A 15,443-nucleotide genomic window follows, 5' to 3' on the forward strand; every position below is an offset into this window, starting at 1 on the left:
GGATTCTATCAGCCAATCGGAATTAAGGTAAGAAAAATCTGATTGGCTGATTAAATCAGCCAATCAGTTTGAAGTTCAATCTGATTGGCTGATCCAATCAGATTGACCTCGCATTCTATTGGCTGATCGGAACAGCCAATAGAATGCAAGGTCAATCCGATTGGCTGATTTTTCTTAACTTAATTCCGATTGGCTGATAGGATTCTATCAGCCAATCGGAATTCGAGGGACATCATCTTGGATGATGTCCCTTAAAGGAACCGTCATTCGTCGTTAGTCCGTCGGTTGAAGAGGATGGCTCCGCGTCTGCTGGCTGGAAGATGGCTCCGCTCCAGATGGATGAAAATAGAAGACCCCGCTTGGATGAAGACTTCTACCGGATGGAGGACCTCTTCTTGCCCCGCTTGGATGAAGACTTCTACCGGATGGAGGACATCTTCTTGCCCCGCTTGGATGAAGACTTCTACCGGATGGAGGACATCTTCTTGCTCCGCTTGGATGAAGAATTCGGCTCGGCTGGGTGAAGACGACTCAAGGTAGGGAGATCTTCAGGGGGTTAGTGTTAGGTTTATTTAAGGGGGGTTTGGGTGGGTTAGAGGGTTTTAATGTTGCGGGGGTATTGTATTTTTTTTTACAGGTAAAAGAGCTGATTACTTTGGGGCAATGCCCCACAAAAGGCCCTTTTAAGGGCTGGTAAAAGAGCTGATTACTTTGTAATTTAGAATAGGGTAGGGCATTTTATTATTTTTTATTTTATTAGGGGGCTTAGATTAGGTGTAATTAGTTTAAACTTCTTGTAAAAAATGTTTATTCTCTGTAATTTAGTGTTTTTTTTTTTTGTATTATAGATTAGTTTATTTAATTGTATTTTAGTTTAGCTACTTGTAGGTAATTAATTTAATTAATTTATTGATAGTGTAGTGTTAAGTGTAATTGTAACTTAGGTTAGGATTTATTTTACAGGTAATTTTGTAATTATTTTAACTAGGTAGTTATTAAATAGTTAATAACTATTTAATAGCTATTGTACCTAGTTAAAATAAATACAAAGTTGCCTGTAAAATAAATATAAATCCTAAAATAGCTACAATGTAACTATTATTTATATTATAGCTATATTAGGGTTTATTTTATAGGTAAGTATTTAGTTTTAAATAGGAATAATTTATTTAATGATAGTAAATTTATTTAATTTAATTTAAATTATATTTGTTAGGGGGTGTTAGGGTTAGACTTAGGTTTAGGGGTTAATAACTTTATTATAGTAGCGGCGACGTTGGGGGCGGAAGATTAGGGGTTAATATAATGTAGGTGTCAGCGATAGCGGGGGCGGCAGATTAGGGGTTAATAAGTGTAAGGTTAGGGGTGTTTTGACTCGGGGTTCATGTTAGGGTGTTAGGTGTAGACTTAGAGAGTGTTTCCCCATAGGAAACAATGGGGCTGCGTTAGGAGCTTAACGCTGCTTTTTTTGCAGGTGTTAGTTTTTTTTCAGCCAGCTCAGCCCCATTGTTTCCTATGGGGATATCGTGCACGAGCATGTTTTTCCAGCTTACCGCTACCGTAAGCAACACTAGTATTGAGGGTTGAAGTGGAGCTAAATTATGCTCAACGCTCCCTTTTCTGAGGCTAACGCAGCCATTCAGAAAACTCTAAATACCAGCGTTGTCTTAAGGGTGCGCTGGAAAAAAAAGCAGCGTTAGCACCGCGGGTCTTTACCGACAAAACTCTAAATCTAGGCGTGAATCTTTAAATCTAGGCGCACATTTTGCACCGATATTATTTTTATACTCACAGTTTGAAGGTATATAGTCTATATTCTGCTTGCTGATATGCTTAACAATTATAGAGGCGCACATTTTGCACATTTGGTTAATACCATTTACCTGCTTCTAAGGTTGTTATACACTCATACGATGTAGCAAGTTTGCCCACATCAACCGTGAGCAGCAGGGCAAGTACTGTGCACAGCAGTTTAAAGTAAGGGGCGACACAAATCGTCAGCCACAAATATCCTACTAGTACACATGAATTAATATACGGTTTGTATAATGTGCATCAAGTTGCCACTTACTGCTAGTTAGAAACAGAGATCAACGTCCCCATTCCCTTGACATGTTTCGCCTGTAGGCTTTATCAAAGGTGGAGCTGTCCCCTTTGTTCCGGCAATTTATTGGCTGAATTACAGTGACAAAAATTACCATTGGTTAGCTGATTAGTTAATAACTTTATTATAGCAGCTTACCATTGGTTAGCTGATTGGTTAGATTTGATAGGTGTGTTAGTGATGCATATTTGTCATCGTATACTGACAGGGGCGTGTACTTGTTGCTAAGCATAGATTGTATAAATATTATGGTAGATAGCAAGTTTTTATATGGATACAAAAACGGGGATTATACATTTTACTTGTGTCATTGTTGGAGTCGTGAGTGCACTGAAAGTTGGTGATAGTGCAATACTAAAGTAGATTGTGTGTCTGAATGCTTGTGACATTATTTAAGGTGCTATAGAGTGTCAGTTCTTTCTGCTGTCGATATGAAGGAATTACATAAACATGAAGTGAATAAATCATTTAGATGTTACCAGATAAAACAGTAACACAGAAGGGGAGAGCAATATTTAAAACAAAAATCTCCCAAAGTGTCAAAGTGAGAATGAATGAGACGTCACTCAGACGTGTTGTAGTGTTGGTGAATTAAAACATAAGAAAAGCAAACATTAGGATAATTTGAGAAATCATAAAATAAAATGATTAATTAATTTAACAGAATGCTATGACAATGGTAATGATGTCTAAAAAGGAGTAGTATTTTTGTTATGGTATCACTACCTTATACTGATGGTATTTTAGTATCATTGCTATAGACATTTTTCTTATATGCTGAGCATAAAGTGGAATATTAGGGTTAGGAGAAATATTATAAAAAAGAATAATAATTATTTTGCTTGTTTAACCCTTTAGGATGGATTAAGTCCAAAAGATTTATCAACCTGCACTCTGCTCTGAGTAGTGCCTGTTCCACGTTGCCCCCCCCCCGAGATGAAGCGAGAATACTTTAACATCAAGTTAACTTACACAATGAGGCCCATTTACCAAGCTCCATGTGGAGCTTGAAGGGCTGTGTTTCTGGCGAGTGTTCAGACCGTCTAAAGACCGCTGCTCCATAACCCTGTCTGCCTGCTCTGATGAGGCGGACAGGAATCGCCACAATTCAATCCGATCAAGTACGATCGGGTTGATTGACACCTCCCTGATGGCGGCCCATTGGCCACGAGTCTGCAGGGGGTGGCATTGCACCAGTAGCTCTTGTGAGCTTCTGGTGCAATGACCTTTAATAAAGATCATTAATAAATAGGCCTCAATGAGTCAATCCCAAATCCACTTCCTTGATCTTTCTATACTTAAAAATCAAGATGGAAGAATTAAAAGCAATCTGTACAGGAAGGAGACCGCAACAAATAGCTTACTACATAAACGTAGTGCAGATGCTCCAGGTACTATGAAATCACTACCCGTGGGTGAGTTCCTTAGATTGCATAGAAATTGTAATAATATTTTTTCAACCAACAAGCCCAAGACCTGGAAAGCAGACTACTAGACAGGGGTTACAGCAAAAGGAGCATTTAAAAACACTGATAGATCGCACCTTTTAAAGAAAAAAACCCAAAGACAGCGATACTCAAACACGTTTAATTTTAACTTACAAGCCACAAATATATCTAGTAGCTGAAGTAATGAATAAACACTGGGATATACTCAAGATGGATCCTGATCTCAAAGCCATAGTGGGTGACCAAGTCCAAATAGGGTATAGAAGAAGCAGAAACATAAAAAATATCACCATGCAATAGACAACCAGCACTGTCTGAGCCAGTCCTGATAATGTGCAGTCAGAGAGTCACCACGCAATAGACAACCAGCACTGTCTTAGCCTGTCCTGATAATGTGCAGTCAGGGTGTAATCATGTAATAGATAACCAGCACTGTCTGACCCTGTCCTGATAATGTGCAGTCAGAGAGTCACCATGCAATAGACAACCAGCACTGTCTGAGCCTGTCCTGATAATATGCAGTCAGGGAGTCACCATGCAATAGACACCCAGCACTGTCTGAGCCTGTACTTATAATGTACAGTCAGGGGATCAATATACAATAGGCACCCAGCACTGTCTGACCCATCCGATAGACAGCCAGCACTGTCTAAGCCTGTCCTTATAATATACAGTCAGGGGATCAATATACAATAGGCACCCAGCACTGTCTGACCCTGTCCTGATAATGTACAGTCAGGGGCTCACCATGCAATAGACACCCAGCATTGTCTGAGCCTGTCCTGATTATATACAGTCAGGAAGTCCCTATGCAATAGACAACCAGCACTGTCTGGCCCTGTCCTGATAATGTACAGTCAGGGGGTCACCATGCAATAGACAACCAGCACTGTCTGAACCTGTCCTGATAATATACAGTCAGGGAGTCACCATGCAATAGACAACCAGCACTGTCTGAGCCTGTCCTGATAATATGCAGTCAGAGAGTCACCATGCAATAGACAACCAGCACTGTCTGAGCCTGTCCTGAAAATATGCAGTCAGGGAGTCGCCATGCAATAGACAACCAGCACTGTCTTAGCCTGTCCTGATAATGTGCAGTCAGGGTGTAATCATGTAATAGATAACCAGCACTGTCTGACCCTGTCCTGATAATGTGCAGTCAGACAGTCACCATGCAATAGACAACCAGCACTGTCTGAGCCTGTCCTGATAATATACAGTCAGGGAGTCACCATGCAATAGACAACCAGCACTGTCTTAGCCTGTCCTGATAATGTGCAGTCGGGGTGTCATCATGTAATAGATAACCAGCACCGTCTGTCCCTGTCCTGATAATGTGCAGTCAGAGAGTCACCATGCAATAGACAACCAGCCTTGTCTGAGCCTGTCCTGATAATATGCAGTCAGGGAGTCACCATGCAATAGACACCCAGCACTGTCTGACCCTGTCCTGATAATGTGCAGTCAGAGAGTCACCATGCAATAGACAACCAGCACTGTCTGAGCCTGTCCTGATAATATACAGTCAGGGAGTCACCATGCAATAGACAACCAGCACTGTCTTAGCCTGTCCTGATAATGTGCAGTCGGAGTGTCATCATGTAATAGATAACCAGCACTGTCTGACCCTGTCCTGATAATGTGCAGTCAGAGAGTCACCATGCAATAGACAACCAGCATTGTCTGAGCCTGTCCTGATAATATGCAGTCAGGGAGTCACCATGCAATAGACACCCAGCACTGTCTGAGCCTGTCCTGATAATATACAGTCAGGGAGTCACCATGCAATAGACAACCAGCACTGTCTTAGCCTGTCCTGATAATGTGCAGTCGGGGTGTCATCATGTAATAGATAACCAGCACTGTCTGACCCTGTCCTGATAATGTGCAGTCAGAGAGTCACCATGCAATAGACAACCAGCATTGTCTGAGCCTGTCCTGATAATATGCAGTCAGGGAGTCACCATGCAATAGACACCCAGCACTGTCTGAGCCTGTACTTATAATGTACAGTCAGGGGATAAATATACAATAGGCACCCAGTACTGTCTGACCCTGTCCTGATACTGTACAGTCAGGAAGTCACTATGCAATAGACAACCAGCACTGTCTGGCCCTGTCCTGATAATGTGCAGTCAGGGGTTCACCATTCAATAGACACCCAGCACTGTCTGAGCCTGTCCTGATTATTTACAGTCAGGAAGTCACCATGCAATAGACATCCAGCACTGTCTGAGCCTGTCCTGATTATATACAGTCAGGAAGTCACTATGCAATAGACAACCTGCACTGTCTGGCCCTGTCCTGATAATTTACAGTCAGGGGTTCACCATGCAATAGACACCCAGCACTGCCTGAGCCTGTCCTGATTATTTACAGTCAGGAAGTCACCATGCAATAGACACCCAGCACTGTCTAAGCCTGTGCTTATAATGTACAGTTAGGGGATCAATATACAATAGGCACCCAGCACTGTCTGACCCTGTCCTGATAATGTGGAGTCAGTGGTCACCATGCAATATTCACCCAGCACTGTCAGAACCTGTCCTGATAATGTGCAGTCAGGGGGTCACCATGCAATAGACATCGAGCACTGTCTGAGCCTGACCTGATAATGTATAGTTAGTGGGTCACCAGACACCCAGCACTTTTTGAGCCTGTCCTGATTATGAACAGTCAGGAAGTCACCATGCAATAGACAACCAGCACTGTCTGGGCCTGTCCTGATAATGTACAGTCAGGGGTTCACCATGCAATAGACACCCAGCACTGCCTGAGCCTGTCATGATAATATACAATCAGGGGGTCACCATGTAATAGACACCCCCCACTGTCTGATCCTAGATGTCTATAGTCTAGCCATAGTCCCACAGAATCCCAGGACCCAGGGATGGCAGTTTTGGGGTGATCCCAGGGGAGCAGCGACACTTCCAGGATGTCATTTGAAAGCTCTTGTTCCCCATATGCCACAGCCCAAAAAGCGTCATGATTCATTACTGAGGACCGGAGATACCGTTCGTTGAAGTTATGGGGGCAGGGGTGTCCAAAACCCCCGGATCCCAAAGGAGCTCCCCTCCTGTAATTCCCCCACCTCTTGTCCTCTCTAGGGGCTGCCAATCCCCAAAAGAGCGGAGCTCTGGGGCAAAGGGCCGCTGGAACGACTAGGGGTAAATTTAGTGGGTGAAATGCTGTTCTGTGGCCGACCGGGAGATCCAGGAGCATGGCCAGCCTGAGAGGGGTTAGGCGGGTGTCTGTTGTGAAGTGGCCGACCGGGAGTTCCAGGAGCCTGGACAGCCTAGAAGGGTTTTTCTGGTCAGAGACCAGCTCTTGCCTGACAAAGTAGGAACACAAAAACAAAGACTCCTAGAGATCGCAGTTGCTCAGAGGAGCCCAAAATCGCTGAGAAACAACAGGGGTGAGGTAGTGTGTGTGTGTGGGGGGGGGGTTAACCCTTGCAGCCCGGTGCCCATGACAGTCACCATGCAATAGAGACCCAGCACTGTCTGAGCCTGTCCTGATAATGTGCAGTCAGGGGGTCACCATGCAATAAACACCCAGCACTGTCTGAGCCTGTCCTGATAATGTGCAGTCAGGGGGTCACCATGCAATAAACACCCAGCACTGTCTGAGCCTGTCCTGATAATGTGCAATCAGGGGGTCACAATGCAATAGAAACCCAACACTGTCTGAGCCTGTCCTGATAATGTGCAGATAGGGGGTCACCATACAATAGACACCCAGCACTGTCTGAGCCTGTCCTTTTTTAAAAAAAAATGTTTTAATTCTTTTTATTGAGATACACATTATATCATATATAACAAATACATCCAGGCACAAGAAGAAAAACATATCAAGTACATAGGTACATAAAAGAAAAAAACAAACAAACAAATAAGCTGGATTCTTGTTATTGCCTATAGTAACCTGATTCATTTAAAAAAGGAAAAAGACCTCATCTTTTCTTCACAGCTTATGATATCAACCCCTATAAAGTATATAAATATTATCAAAAAGAAATAAACTAGTCCCTGAAGGGACAAAGACAGAGTATAACAACATAGACCTATACAAGAGAACAATAGAAACAATAATATGCCTAAAGGGGACAAAGACAGAGTATAACAACATAGACCTATACAAGAGAACAATAGAAACAATAATATGCCTAAAGGGGACAAAGACAGAGTATAACAACATAGAGCTATACAAGAGAACAATATAAACATTAATATGCCTAAAGGGGACATAGACAGAGTATAACAACATAGAGCTATACAACAGAACAATATAAACAATAATATGCCTGAAGGGGACAAAGACAGAGTATAACAACATAGAGCTATACAACAGAACAATATAAACAATAATATGCCTAAAGGGGACATAGACAGAGTATAACAACATAGAGCTATACAAGAGAACAATAGAAACAATAATATGCCTAAAGGGGACAAAGACAGAGTATAACAACATAGACCTATACAAGAGAACAATAGAAACAATAATATGCCTAAAGGGGACAAAGACAGAGTATAACAACATAGACCTATACAAGAGAACAATAGAAACAATAATATGCCTAAAGGGGACAAAGACAGAGTATAACAACATAGAGCTATACAAGAGAACAATATAAACAATAATATGCCTAAAGGGGACATAGACAGAGTATAACAACATAGAGCTATACAACAGAACAATATAAACAATAATATGCCTAAAGGGGACAAAGACAGAGTATAACAACATAGAGCTATACAAGAGAGCAATATAAACAATAATATGCCTGAAGAGGACAAAGACAGAGTATAACAACATAGAGCTATACAAGAGAACAATAGAAACAATAATATGCCTAAAGGGGACAAAGACAGAGTATAACAACATAGAGCTATACAACAGAACAATATAAACATTAATATGCCTAAAGGGGACATAGACAGAGTATAACAACATAGAGCTATACAAGAGAGCAATATAAACAATAATATGCCTGAAGGGGACAAAGACAGAGTATAACAACATAGAGCTATACAAGAGAACAATATAAACATTAATATGCCTGAAGGGGACAAAGACAGAGTATAACAACATAGAGCTATACAAGAGAGCAATATAAACAATAATATGCCTGAAGGGGACATAGACAGAGTATAACAACATAGAGCTATACAAGAGAGCAATATAAACAATAATATGCCTGAAGGGGACATAGACAGAGTATAACAACATAGAGCTATACAAGAGAACAATATAAACATTAATATGCCTGAAGGGGACAAAGACAGAGTATAACAACATAGAGCTATACAAGAGAGCAATATAAACAATAATATGCCTGAAGGGGACATAGACAGAGTATAACAACATAGAGCTATACAAGAGAGCAATATAAACAATAATATGCCTGAAGGGGACATAGACAGAGTATAACAACATAGAGCTATACAAGAGAACAATATAAACAATAATATGCCTAAAGGGGACATAGAAGCATAGAAACATCATTTGTTACATTATGTCACAAACCTAAATAGTAAAAATGATATGCATGAAAGTAACATAGGGATTATGAATACAGAGTGAAAACTGAGGTTATGTGCAGACTCTTTCCTTTCTTTTTTTCCCTTTCTTTTCTTTAACCAGTCATTCATCTCAAAGCTATATTTATAGAAATACAAAATAATAACAAACAATAAAGACAACATGGGGAAGAGAAAAAAAGGGTAGTATTACAGTTCTTCCTTTCTCCTGCTCTTCTCCCTCCTCCTCCCCTTCCTTCCTCACTCCTTTAAAAGGATGAAATAAGTCCCACTGTTGCCACCCTCACCCCCCCCCCCCAGCCTACGCAATCAGCCAAAGCACCATGTTGGGGGGAAAATGTATCTTAAGGCCAAATATTGATAAATGTTGGATTTATGGAATTGTATTGTAACCATACATTGCACCGTAGTTGGGTTTGATAAAATGATTTTCAGTCATTTGTTAAAAAAAGCACAAATTTGCCTATATTGTGGTGCCGTGGTATTAAACTGTTGGAATATGATTTGGGAGTGTATCATTTTGATAAATATAGAGAAAGTGGGTGCATTTCTATATTTCCACTTCTTTAAGATTATATTACGGCCTATCATAATAATAGTATTGTGTAGATTATGGTCTTTTGTTTTTGGATCTGTGTAGAGAAAAATATATGTTTCTTGATCCAAGGAAACTCTGGAATCTGTTGTTTTACTTAACCAGTAGAGGAGTTTTTCCAAAATTAAAGGATTTTTGGACAATACCACAGGCAGTGCATGTCTGCCTGAAGGGTATTATATCTGGGGCATGTTGTATTGCTATCCTTTTTCCATTTATCTAATCGTTGAGGGGTAATATAGACATTATTTATTAATTTGATATGTGATTCTTTCCAAGTATTGGAAATAAGTGCCTCTCTGGTGCTAGATTTTATTTCAGTTAGCTTAAGGTCTGGGACGAGTGGATTAAGTCTACAAGTTTTGACCCTGTTTGGTTAAGCAAATTAGTAGTGAAATAGAATGGCACACTTGTCGATATAATTTGATGTAATCACCAAGTTTTCCAAAGTCTGGTAACGTTTGTAAAAGTTCTGTATTTCCTTTAGTTGAGTTGCAGATATGCATAGAAAGACTTGCTGGGGATATTGAATTCTATGGAAATAACATTGAAGGTTTTTATCTGGTTAGACCTGTCCAGTATTTGAGTTAAAAAGACTAATCCTAATCCTTTTTGTGCCCACATTTCAAAGACTTGGGAATTTAGTCCCGGTATGAAATTGGGGTTACCTATAATTGGGAGAAATGAGGATATCTGATAACTTATGTCAAGTGTAAGGCATAATTTCTGCAAAGCAACAATAGTATTACGAAAGATAATCATATTTTGGACATTTGATGGAAATTGTGTTTTGTGGCAGTGAAGAATTGCCTTGGGAGAGAATGGGGAGATTAATGATTTTTCAAGGTCAAAGTATGCTAGATAGGGGGGGCGGAGCCAGACGCCAGAGCAACAAGTCGCACGGAGCAGAGCTCCTACAAATATATTTTCATTATATGGCTCTATCTTGCAAAATAAATATCTTATTTTTGGATTTTTATTTACTATAGTGGAGGAAACTACCCTGTGATGCTTCATATTGATCTACATAGTACTAGCTAAATGTACACTGACTCTTTTTTTTCTTTTTTTGTATATGAGACCACGATGAGGTCTAACTTAGAAATCTGCGCACACAGTGTGAACTTTCGGTGAAATCTAAGGAACCTGTAAACTGGGCTATTACTGTGTGAGTGAGGTGCTGAATACGAACAGCGGAGATCCAGTGGGACCTGGGTCCGGTACTCTTTGAAGCCAGCTCCCGGTATTTAAAATGGAGTCCTTTTTGTGCCCACATTTCAAAGACTTGGGAATTTAGTCCCGGTATGAAATTGGGGTTACCTATAATTGGGAGAAATGAGGATATCTGATAACTTATGTCAAGTGTAAGGCATAATTTCTGCAAAGCAACAATAGTATTACGAAAGATAATCATATTTTGGACATTTGATGGAAATTGTGTTTTGTGGCAGTGAAGAATTGCCTTGGGAGAGAATGGGGAGATTAATGATTTTTCAAGGTCAAAGTATGCTAGATAGGGGGGGCGGAGCCAGACGCCAGAGCAACAAGTCGCACGGAGCAGAGCTCCTACAAATATATTTTCATTATATGGCTCTATCTTGCAAAATAAATATCTTATTTTTGGATTTTTATTTACTATAGTGGAGGAAACTACCCTGTGATGCTTCATATTGATCTACATAGTACTAGCTAAATGTACACTGACTCTTTTTTTTCTTTTTTTGTATATGAGACCACGATGAGGTCTAACTTAGAAATCTGCGCACACAGTGTGAACTTTCGGTGAAATCTAAGGAACCTGTAAACTGGGCTATTACTGTGTGAGTGAGGTGCTGAATACGAACAGCGGAGATCCAGTGGGACCTGGGTCCGGTACTCTTTGAAGCCAGCTCCCGGTATTTAAAATGGAGTCCCATGCCTTACTACGGGCGGTCAGTCGGGCTCTGCAACAATACCATGTGGATTTTATAGCTCAAATCGAGGCTGCTTTTCATCACCCTATTGCCTATACTGCCGCCACGCTTTTTGGAGACAACGCTACCAATGATCATTGTGATGGTGTTGTTCTGGGACCCCAGCAATCACCATTCCATGAAGAAACAGTGCTTCAGACCCAGAGGCACATTACCTTACCGTCGATGGAGTGTAACAATCCGGCAGCCTTTGCTGGTCTATCTCAAGACGCCACAACGGGTTTGGACTCTACCAGCACATATTTACCACTGGAGAGGTATTTGGCTTTACGGAGGCAGGTTGGGGAGGAAAAGACCCAGGAAATATGTGAGACTTACCTAGAGCTCTGCAATAGCGTACACCCGATTGCCAGTCTTAGTGATCCGGGGGGTGGACCCGATTCCCCGTGGTTCTCCCGCTTGCTTGGGAAGGTATACCCTTGAAGCTTGCCTACTGCTGCTTCAGCCTTTTTTGCACATTGTCAACTAGGCAAACTGACTTACGTGGAGATAATCAGCTCTATAAACGCTTACCAGCCATGACACAAGACAACTGTAAAATGGGGATTGGTTAAACTTTTCATTGGACTTTACTTCATAGTATTTGCCTGACAGCAGACTGTGTGGATGTCTTCATTAATGCTGTGACTTTTTATTTTGTATTAGTTTAGTTTAGTTGATCTATCCTCTTATAGTTAAAACATGTTTATCTTAAGCATATCTTTCACTGCCAAAATGTTCTTGATTATGCAATCTGTCCTTAACTATGTGTTGTACCGCTGGTCATGACATATAGAACTAGGGGTTAGTGTTTCAATAGACAAAGGCCTGAAAAGTGCATGTATGGCCTGGCTCGCAAATGCTGCCTTTGAGGCTCACCCTGCAACTCAATCTTAAGTTTTATAGTGCACACAAAATGTTTTTTTCTGTTTTTTCCCCCTTTGCAGCAATTCCCCTGTTTAATGGGAGTGACATTATCTTTAGCTATGAATAAGATGTACATTTTACTGTTGAGGCTCCCACTTATTTCAAATAGCATAGCTGGCTGGTCTCATTCTAATACATGTATCCTTACCCAGGTGTATTCCTATTAGCTAAAAATGTATTGCTGATGGATAAAGCTTGACATACATATGTTGCTGAATATGCTCAACAACATAAGCTACTGATATGCATATGTATATCTTGCGTTTATGTGTGTACTGAACGGCTAATCAAATCACATTGTTCTTTACTTAATTTGTTACTGTTAACTATTTTGTGATACATTCAAGTATATAATCTCCTGTGTCAGTTATTCGTAGATGCACATCTAATGGTGCACTTTGTAGTATTCTAGAAAGTTAGACACCCCAAAGGCATCTCACTCTGTTCTTTTTCTAGAATGCCCTTGCCATATACCCTTAAAAAACATAGTTCCCTCTGAAGATTGGTGTGAATTGTCCATATCACTTTACAAAGGTCTGAGCCTATTTAAATATTGCATAACCTCCTTTTTTGCATGTACCGCAAGTTTATAGTGATCTGATAAAGATGAAGTTCAGTTATCTGATTTATATAGAGCTGGACAGTTGTTGATCTGCTGGTATGTAATCTGCTCTGTTTACAGTTTAACTTTGTACCTATTTATAAGCTTCATGTAGTAGCACTGCCGGCGGCCAAGGCGGTGCGCTACGCATTGTATGTGGTTGACCTTTACATTCGCAGATTGTCAGCTGTGATGTGTTGGTTCTTTTCTAGAAGATAGAATTCTTAAATGGGATATGGTGACTATCGTCAGGTGACAAAGCAAAGCTCCACTTCATAACATGTGTCATACTTCCAACATAGGATGGTTATGTATTACCATCAATCTGTGAGCATAGAACCTATGGCCCCACTGTACCAGGTAAACTTTTTCTCTTATATGTACTCAGCTCTTCCCAATTCTCACTTAGTGACTCACATGCTCATGAGCCATTACATAAGGCCATACTGCTCTGTAGGGTTAAAGCCTGCTTAGTTAATATATAACACCTATCATATTTCATTGACCACCTCCTCCCTCAAATTATGGGAATATATTATATTTTTATGCTTGAGGTTTGCCTTATCTACCTATAGTTGATACCTTAAATTTTAAAAGTCTCCTACGCTATATATTTTATTTCTCGTATTCGACCTACCCCCCCCCCCCCAAAATGTACCTCCTCATTTAGGAGGGCTGACTATGCGGCTCATCTTGCCTATGCCGCAACCTAATTATTGATTTTTATTAATAACCCTTGCAATACTGTATAATGTTGATCTCGCTTATCATACCTAGTGTAGCAGGATTGCTCGGGTTTCTAGCATAATATACCTATATATCTTGCCACAGTATTTACACAGCAGAACAATATTTTTACTTTAGCTATTGCTTAAAATACCAGTTGCTAAACTACTCTAAACTTACAAACTCAAAAGAGAAAAAGAGGTTCCAGTTTTTTCTATAAGATTCATTCATATTGAGAATTGTATCCTTCTGTTTATATAGAAGTCGTTAACCTGAAATGTACTGTTTATGTTTGATTTCATGATGTGTTGTTTCATATAAGTTGTATTGTTTTCGCACAACCTCAATAAAAAAAAAAAAAAAAAAAAGTATGTTAGATAATTTTCCCCAGTAAGACAGTCAATTGCATAGCGTGCTAAGATTATAGTAGTTTAGCATTTAATATCAGGGAAGGAAAAGCCACCAAATTCCTTAGCCTCCAATATTTTGTAAATAGAAAGCAGGTGTCTTCTCCTCCCCATATGAAGTTAGCACACATTTATAGAAAGAATTGATGTCTTGTAGTGGTCAACACAACTAATTCACGCATAAGGTCTTAAAGTACAGTTATATTGAAATATGATTTCTAAGCACTGACCTTTAAATATTATATAAGTGAAACAGGTCTCATTTCTTATAAAGAAAGTTTCTGAGTACAATAATAAGAAATGGTATTGAGAGATAAATATTGCTTTAAAATATTTTTTTATTATACAGAAAAATTAGCTTACAGAAGTAATAAAACATTAAATTCATTTAAATCCAAAATACACACAGAGTTAAAAGACTATCAGTTAAACTTGCTTTCAATAATAATTATTTACATACCACTCGAAATGACTTCTATGCAACCAGATACATAGGCCTTTATTTATCAAAGGTCTTGCGGACCTGATCCGACAGTGCGGATCAGGTCCGCAAGACCTCGCTAAATGCAGAGAGCAATACGCTCTCCGCATTTAACATTGCACCAGCAGCTCACAAGAGCTGCTGGTGCAATGCCGCCCCCTGCTGACTCGCGGCCAATCGGCCGCCAGCAGGGAGGTGTCAATCAACCCGATCGTACTCGATCGGGTTGATTTCCGGTGATTCCTGTCCACCTGCTCAGAGCAGGCAGACAGGGTTATGGAGCAGCAGTCTTTAGACCGCTGCTTCATAACTTGTGTTTCTGGGGAGTCTGAAGACTCACCAGAAACACGGCCCTTCAAGCTCCGTACGGAGCTTGATAAATATGGGCCCTAATTAATCTCTTAGATGCTCTAGAACAACCTGAACCTTGTTTACAAAGAGGCATTTTTATAATATTTGCAGACATCTTATGTTCTTTAAAACATAAACATTTTGTACACAGCCTTGAATTTGTTATACAAGTTTTAACATACAGATTTAAATTATTGCAATGAGCATCCATTTTAGAACTTAAAAATTCAAGGTTGAATAAATCTCAATTTTAGCTTGTTAGTAAGTTAGTCAATTAGTTTGTTTTAATCCCATTGAACAGTTAT

This window comes from Bombina bombina, chromosome 4 (assembly GCF_027579735.1).
Source record: "Bombina bombina isolate aBomBom1 chromosome 4, aBomBom1.pri, whole genome shotgun sequence".
NCBI classification, from domain to species: Eukaryota; Metazoa; Chordata; class Amphibia; order Anura; family Bombinatoridae; genus Bombina; species Bombina bombina.